The sequence below is a fragment of the Nicotiana attenuata genome, chromosome 3, assembly GCF_001879085.1.
Source record: "Nicotiana attenuata strain UT chromosome 3, NIATTr2, whole genome shotgun sequence".
Taxonomy (NCBI): Eukaryota; Viridiplantae; Streptophyta; class Magnoliopsida; order Solanales; family Solanaceae; genus Nicotiana; species Nicotiana attenuata.
In genome coordinates this window covers 55,946,900-55,955,067 of record NC_031991.1, presented here as the reverse complement: position 1 = coordinate 55,955,067, position 8,168 = coordinate 55,946,900, and positions in this window count along the sequence as shown.

Here is an 8,168-nt window from a genome sequence, read left to right as displayed (position 1 = left end):
CTCCTAGACAGTCTGTGAAGTTGTGACACCAGTCTTGGGTAGACTTGTTATGGATTGGTATTGGTAGTCTTATTAAAATATTTCATTTCAGTCTTCCGCTTATTAAATTCTATTGTTTATTAAATGCTAGTTCTTAATTGTTAACGGATTAAAATGGAAACAAGGTAAATAATTTGATTGGTTGGCTTGCCTAGCTTTCACTAGTAGGCGCCATCACGACCCCCGAGGGTGGGAAATCCGGGTCGTGACAAGTTGGTATCAGAGCTCTAGGTTACATAGGTCTCACAATTCACAGACAAGCTTAGTAGAGTCTGAGGGATCGGTACAGAGACGTCTTTATTTATCCCCCAGAGGATATAGAGTTAGGAAAAACTTTACATCTATTCTTTCCTGTCGTGCGGCTTGGTTTCTCAATGCTAATCGAATTTCTACTCTATTCTTTCACAGATGCCGAGAACACGCGCTTCCTCATTCACTGATCAGCAGCCCGAGCCCCCAGCAGTAGCTCCCTCATGGGGCAGAGGGCGAGGCCAAGGCCGTGTTAGGGGCCGAGGCAGGGGCAGAGCTCTGCCTAGAGCAGCAGCGCCAGTGGCGGAGCCTCAGGTTGAGTTTGACGAGGAGGTTCCAGCCCAGGCAGTTCCAGCAGGACCAGCTCAGGTCCTAGAGGGGTTCATTACTACCCAGTACTCCAGGATGCTCTGGTCCATCTAGTGGGCGTTATGGAGAGTGTCCCCCGGGCAGGCTTGTTTCCTATAGCACCAGCCGTCTCACAAGCTAGAGGAGGAGCCCGGACTTCTGCTACCCACACTCTGGAGCAGATGGCTCCCCAGTTTCAGACTCTAGCAGCTCAGCCAGTCGGAGCAGTTCAGTTGGGTATGGTAGCTCAGACCGGTGATGGAGCACCAATGTCTGCTGATGCCTTGTGTAGATTGGACAGGTTCACCAAGCTCTTCACTACCACTTTCAGCGGTGCATCTTCTGAGGATCCCCGGGATTACTTAGACGGCTGTTATGAGGTCTCAGGAACATGGGGATAGTGGAGACCAATGGGGTCGACTTTGCTACTTTTCGTTTGTTTGGTTCCGCCAATACTTGGTGGAGAGATTATTGTTTGGCTAGACCAGCTGGGTCACCAGCTTTGACTTGGGATCAATTTTCTCAGCTATTCTTGGAGAAGTTCCTCCTTATCACTCAGAGAGAGATCTATCGGAGGCAGTTTGAGCGTCTTCAGTAGGGTTCTATGACTGTTACTCAGTACGAGACCAGATTTATTGACTTGGCCCATCATGCTCTTCTTATACTTCCCACTGAGATAGATAGAGTGAGGAGGTTCATTGAGGGACTCATTCAGCCTATTCGACTTCATATGGCCAAGGAGACGGGGAGTGAGATTTCCTTTCAGGATGCGGCCAATGTGTCTAGGAGGGTTGAGATGGTTTTATCACAGGGGGTGGTCAGGGGTCTAACAAGAGGCCTCGTCATTCAGGCAGAATCACTAGTGCCTCATCTAGAGGCAGAGATTCCTTTGGTAGAGGCCATCCTCCTAGGCCTTTTCAGTCAGCACTTCAGGCTTCTCACGGTGCTCTAGGTGGCCGTGGTTCTCACATGCAGTATTCTGATCAGCAGTCCTATAGTGCATCGCCAACCCCTATCAGTGCACCTCCGCTTCAGAGTTTTCAGGGTCGCCAGCCCCAGCAACCGAGGGCTTGTTTTACTTGTGGCGACACGAGGCATATTGCTAGATTTTGCCCTCGAGCATCGAGCAGTTCTCAGCACCAGGGTTCCCGTGCCATGGTTCAAGCACCGAGTGTTCCACAGCCCGTTCAGCCAGCTAGAGGTGGGGGTAGAGGTGCTAGAGGTGGAGGTAGAGGTACTAGAGGTAGAGGTCAGGCCGCTAGAGATGGAGGCCAGCCAGCAGGAGGCCGTCCCAAAGATGTGATTCAGAGTGGTGGGGCCCAACCCCGATGTTATGCTCTTCCATCCAGGCTTGAGGCTGAGGCTTCCGATGCAGTTATCACAGGTACTATTCTGGTTTGTAGTAGGGATGCTTCAGTGCTATTTGATCCAGGGTCTACATACTCTTATATGTTATCTTATTTTGCACCGTATCTGGTCATGCCTAGTGATTCTTTGAGTGCTCCTGTTTATGTGTCTACACTGGTGGGTAATTTTATTATGGTAGATCGTGTTCATCGTTCTTGTATAGTTGTGATTGTGGGTCTTGATACTCATGTAGATTTGTTACCTTTGGATATGGTTGATTTTGATGTCATATTGGGGATAGACTGGTTATCACCTTACCACGCTATCTTGGACTATCATGCCAAGACCGTGACCTTAGCCTTGCTGGGCTTACCTCGTTTAGAGTGGAGAGGGACTTCTGGTCATTCTACCCGTAGTGTTATCTCCTATATGAAGGCTCGGCGTATGGTCGAGAAGGGGAGTTTGGCCTATTTGGCATATGTTCGTGATTCTAGTGCCGAGGTTCCTTCTATTGATTCTGTGCCTGTAGTTCACGAGTTTCCTGAGGTATTTCCTTCAGACCTGCCGGGTATGCCACCCGATAGGGATATTGACTTCTGCATTGATTTGGCTCCGGGAACCCAGCCTATTTCCATTCCGCCGTATCATATGGCCATGCCTAAGTTGAAAGAGTTGAAGGAGCAGTTGCAAGACTTGCTTGAAAAAGGCTTTATTAGACCTAGTGTCTCGCCTTGGGGTGCGCCGATGTTGTTTGTTAAGAAGAAGGACGGATCGATGAGAATGTGTATAGATTACCAGCAATTGAACAAGGTCACAATAAAGAATAAGTACCCATTATCGCGGATTGATGATTTGTTTGACCAGCTTCAGGGTGCCCAAGTGTTTTCTAAGATCGACTTGAGATCTGACTACAATCAGTTGAGGATTAGGGCATCCGATGTCCCTAAGACAGCTTTTCGCACTCGGTACGGGCATTATGAGTTCTTGGTGATGTCATTCGGATTGACAAATGCCCCAGCAGCTTTCATGGATTTGATGAACCGAGTGTTCAGACCTTATTTGGACTCCTTCGTGATCGTCTTCATTGATGATATTTTGATCTATTCCCGCAGCCGGGAGGAGCACGAGCAGCATCTGAGAGTGGTTCTTCAGACTCTGAGAGATAGTCAGTTGTATGCTAAGTTTTCGAAGTATGAGTTTTGGTTGAGTTCAGTTGCATTCTTGGGTCACGTTTTTTCAGCAGAGGGTATTCAGGTGGATCCGAAGAATATAGAGGCAGTCAAGAACTGGCCTCGACCCACATCAACTACAGAGATTCGGAGTTTCTTGGGTTTGGCAGGTTATTACCGTCGATTTGTGGAGGGGTTTTCATCTATTGCAGCCCCGATGACCAGGTTGACTCAGAAGGGTGCCCAGTTCAGGTGGTCGGACGAGTGCGAGGCGAGCTTTCAGAAGCTCAAGACAGCTTTGACTACGGCGCTAGTGTTGGTTTTGCCCACAGGTTCAGGGCCATATACCGTTTATTGTGATGCATCTCGTATTGGACTTGGTGCGGTGTTGATGCAGGATGGCAAGGTCATTGCCTATGCTTCACGTCAGTTGAAGATTCATGAGAAGAGCTATCCGGTCCATGATTTGGAGTTAGCAGCCATTGTTCACGCACTGAAGATTTGGAGGCACTATTTATATGGCGTGTCATGTGAGGTGTTCACGGATCACAAGAGTTTGCAATACTTGTTCAAGCAGAAGGAGTTGAATTTGAGGCAGAGGAGGTGGTTGGATCTATTTAAAGACTATGATATCACCATCTTATATCATCCGGGGAAGGCCAATGTGGTGGCCGATGCTTTGAGTAGGAAGTCAGCCAGTATGGACAGTCTTGCGTATATTCCGTTTGGTGAGAGACCGCTTGCTTTGGACGTTCAGGCTTTGGCCAATCAGTTCGTGAGGTTGGATGTTTCTGAGCCCAATCGTGTGTTAGCTTGCACAGTCGTTCGTTCTTCATTATTTGAGCGCATCCGAGATCGGCAGTATGTGTTGATACCCAATTTTTCCCTATATATTTTAAATATGCATAAAAGCCTTCAAAATAGCATATACATGCATATATAAGCATGCACAAGGCTTTCATTATTTTTCCCATAATTTTAAGGGTTTAAATTAATTTATTTTCTCCCCTTTTATCCATAAAATCCCCTATAATTATTTCCAAAATTATTGTTTTGATAATTCATTTATTTGATTTCTATACTTATGCCCAAATATGGCTAATGTAATTTTTATGTATTTTTACAATTACATTTAGTATTTTTTTAAGCTAAATTGCATATAATTGCAATGTTAGCCCGTTTTAAAATATAATTATATTTTATATGCATAAAATTGGCCCCTGTATTTTTAAAATGTTAATTAGGTATTTTAAATCATTTTGGCACCTTAAATTATTTTCCAGATATTACTTATTATTTGTTAAAATTAAAATAGGGAAAAACTGGCTATTTAAATAACAGCCAAATTTGGCTTTCAATTATAGCCCAATCGGACCCCAATCCCAGCACAATTTTATACTTAATACCCCGACCCAGATCCAATTATCCACTACTCGACCCAAACTATTTTAAATCCTGGCCGTTGATCTGTTAGATCAACGGCCCTCATTTGTCCTTTCCTTTTAATTCCCAAACGACCCCTAACCTTACTCACTTTCCAAATCCCCACCGCCCTCAGATGCCCTCATTTTCTCTCCTCTCTCAAATCTAACCCTAGACTTTGTCAAACGCCTCATTCTCCGGTCATCTCCGGCGGCCATCCTTTCAACCCAAGCCTCCAATGAGTCTCTCATCGCCTTGCTCATCATCTCCAAGACCTTCAAGGGTCCTGGGCTATGCCGATTTGGACCTAGGGTTTCTGTTTCTGTTATTTATGGCTTCTCCGATGTGATTTTGGGCAAAATCACACCTTATATGTTACGATCGCTGAAGTCTGCAACAGGTTCTTTCGATTTCTATTTGGTTTTCCCTTTGAAACCCTAACTCTCTCCTGAATCTCTCAGATCTGTGTTATTTTTACACTTTAAGCCTGTTTCCTTCTATGATTTGCTTATTCCCGAGCTTCTTCTGAAAGATCCTCTACTTTAAACCGTCTTTACATTTTTTGAAAACTAGGGTTTCTCGGAGATCCTTCGACGCTTGGTTTAGTCGATTTCCTTATGATTAAACCTTTTTCCTTGCTTATTTTTTGACCAATTTTATGCTCCTACTGTTTTTTAACTCGACTCTGTTAAAGCCCTAATTTTTAAGATTTTCTTTGCTTTGGTTCTATGTGTTAGCATGATTTTCTTTGCCTTGGTTCTGTGTGTCAGCATGATTCTCTTTGCCTTGGTTCTGTGTGTTAGCCTGTTTATTTGATTCTTGTTGATCTCTCATGGTCACTAGGCTTCGAATGTGTTTACTGAATTCCTAGCCTACTTATGTCACTTCTGTGTGACCATGCTCACTTTGTTTGTTTATCTCTTGCTTCTTGCTGTCAATATGGCTAACCTTGCCCTTTGCTACATCTGTTGAGCTCCCCTATTTATATGTTGAACATACAGAATCATGACTCCCTCTTGATTGATTTTGATTTCCTTAATTGATGGAGATTGAAAGATTTTCTTTTAAAACCTTACAAGCTTTACCCCGTCTGTTTATGCTGACTGATTTCCTTGCCATATTTGCTATGATACTTATTTCTACTGAGTTGTGTCCTTAACTAAGACTTTATGAATTCGGTCCTAATCGGCTACTCTATGCTTATTAAACCTTGACTCCTTCCTTATTTAGTCATGCACTGATTTTTCTTCTTGCCTTATATGATATTGAATCTCCCCGTTTGATTTGATTCCCTTAACTTAAGGGAGTACTTCCTTGATTCTCTAATTGATTGATTCTGAGTCCTTAAATTAGTATACTACTATGATTTTTACCTTATTTCACTACCTACTTTGTTGCGGCCAAACGCACACGCAAGTATACGCGGTCGTCAAGTAATAAAGTGACTAAAAGTCGGATGTCGATCCCACGAGGACTTGTGATTAACTATTAACTAAATTAGACTATGCTAATTATCTAAACAAGAATTAAACCTAGAAATATTTGATTCTAAACTAATTAAAATAAACAAAAACAAATAATGAACTTTTGACAGAGAAAGAGCAGATTTTTATGATATCAATGTAATGAAAATGATCTAGGGTTATGGGCTATCTAACATTCCTATTCTATTCTTCAATTGAATTGACTAACTAATTTATCTAGTTTATTGGTTGACAGGGTTAATATTGCTCATAAGAATCTGTCGAGTTCTTACTCGCCTATTCAAGCTAACCTAACGCCTATATGTCTATGGAATTAGAATCAACAAGAACGCATTTATAATTCCAGTAAATTAACCAAGCAAGGCAATTGGGTATATGTCTATCCCAATTGCTAATCCGTTCCCCGAGGCCCAGGTTTAAGAACTTGCTCTATTCAATCCTATATGCAATCTAGAATTCTCACTTTCGAGTTCAACTCTAGATTCGTAGATAGTATTCAATTGGTGATCAAGCAATCAAATAATTAAGTGCAGGATTGATATAAATAAACCAATATGATAAACTAAGAAATCAAAATTAATATCCGAATAACAATAGTCATGAAAGAACCACAACCCTAGAACGTGAAGTTTAGCTCCACATAGACATGGTAGCAAAACAACAAATCATACAAAGAAACATAAAAATTACTAAGTTGGTGGAAGAAAAGATGAAACCCGGCCTCCATGGCGGCTCTGTGCTCTTCCTTCGTCAAAAATTCTTCTCAAAAACGTTCTCCCCTGTATATATACCAAGTAGGGTTAGGCCCAAACAATTAAACCTTCTCCAATGTGAAAAAGGACACTTTTCCCGGGCTTAACTAGCGCTGCAGCGCATTTGACCGCGCATCTGGCCGCGCTAGTTGGCTGACTTTCTGTTTCTGGGCGCGCTAAAACTAGCGCGGCCGCGCATCTGGGCATTTTTCACCCTGTTCCGTTCCGAATTTGGGAAAACGTAAAACATGAAAGTTGTAGCCCTTTGAGTTAACTTTCCAACCATACATTGTAGAGCCAAAATGGAGTTCTGAGAAAAAAGTTATGTCTATTTTACTAGACAGTACGGAATCTGCCTACTGGAGTCTTCGTTCGCTCTAACTATCATCCGTTGACCCCCAAACACGATCCCGGCTTAATTCCTTGAACTTTTACTCAAACTTTAAAGCTTCAAATCACTTGAATTCATTCCATAACATCTATATAGCTCGGAATCACTCCTACAAGGCATAAAATATACAATTAGTGCAAAACACTAGCGATTAAAGCTCAAACTCAATTAAAGTGCAGTAAATTAGAGTGTAATAATCGACTAAAATACGTAATTATAGCCTATCATCATACTTTCAACTATATATACCCTAAGTCTTTCACAAACAAGACGGACTTGGCTTTCAAAAAACTCCTCTCTTATTAAAAAATCTCTGTTCTCCCTTCTTCCTTGTGTTATTTTGCTACTATTAGCCGGCTGCAAGCCAATGCTAATCATCTGTGCTCTTTGGTTCTTTCATTGTGCTTACTTCTATCTTCACTGGTATGTCCTAGTTTAATTTAAAGCCTCAACAACAACATATTTCTCTTCTTGTTTCAGTTTCTTTTATTTCTAGCCAGCTTTTACTTGTGGTTCTGTTGTGGAGTTTGTAGTTAGGTTATATTATCAACATGGTAGTATGACTCCCCTCCCTTTAAATTCATGTACTCCCTTGTGTTATTCAAGCATGCCTGGACAATTGTTTTATTTACCTACTGTGTGCTTACCATTCTTATGAATCCCAAATCCCTATCCCCCTCTATGTGTTTATGTTCTCCCTGATTAGTTTGTGATTATGCCAGTTTCAACTATTTCTGAGCATGCCCAAACCAGTCCAAATACCCTTGCGGGGGTTATGTGTTTGCAGTCAAATGCCTGTGTATCCTCAAGCCCTTTGACCCCTGTGTGACTACTGAACTCATTTGGGTTCTGTGTGTGGTCCTATCCTGAAGTGTTTGATTTTGTTTATCACTCCAACCTCTTTCAAACAACCTCTATTACCTTACTGATTGCTTTCAAAACAGACTTTTAAATCCAGTCTTTAATA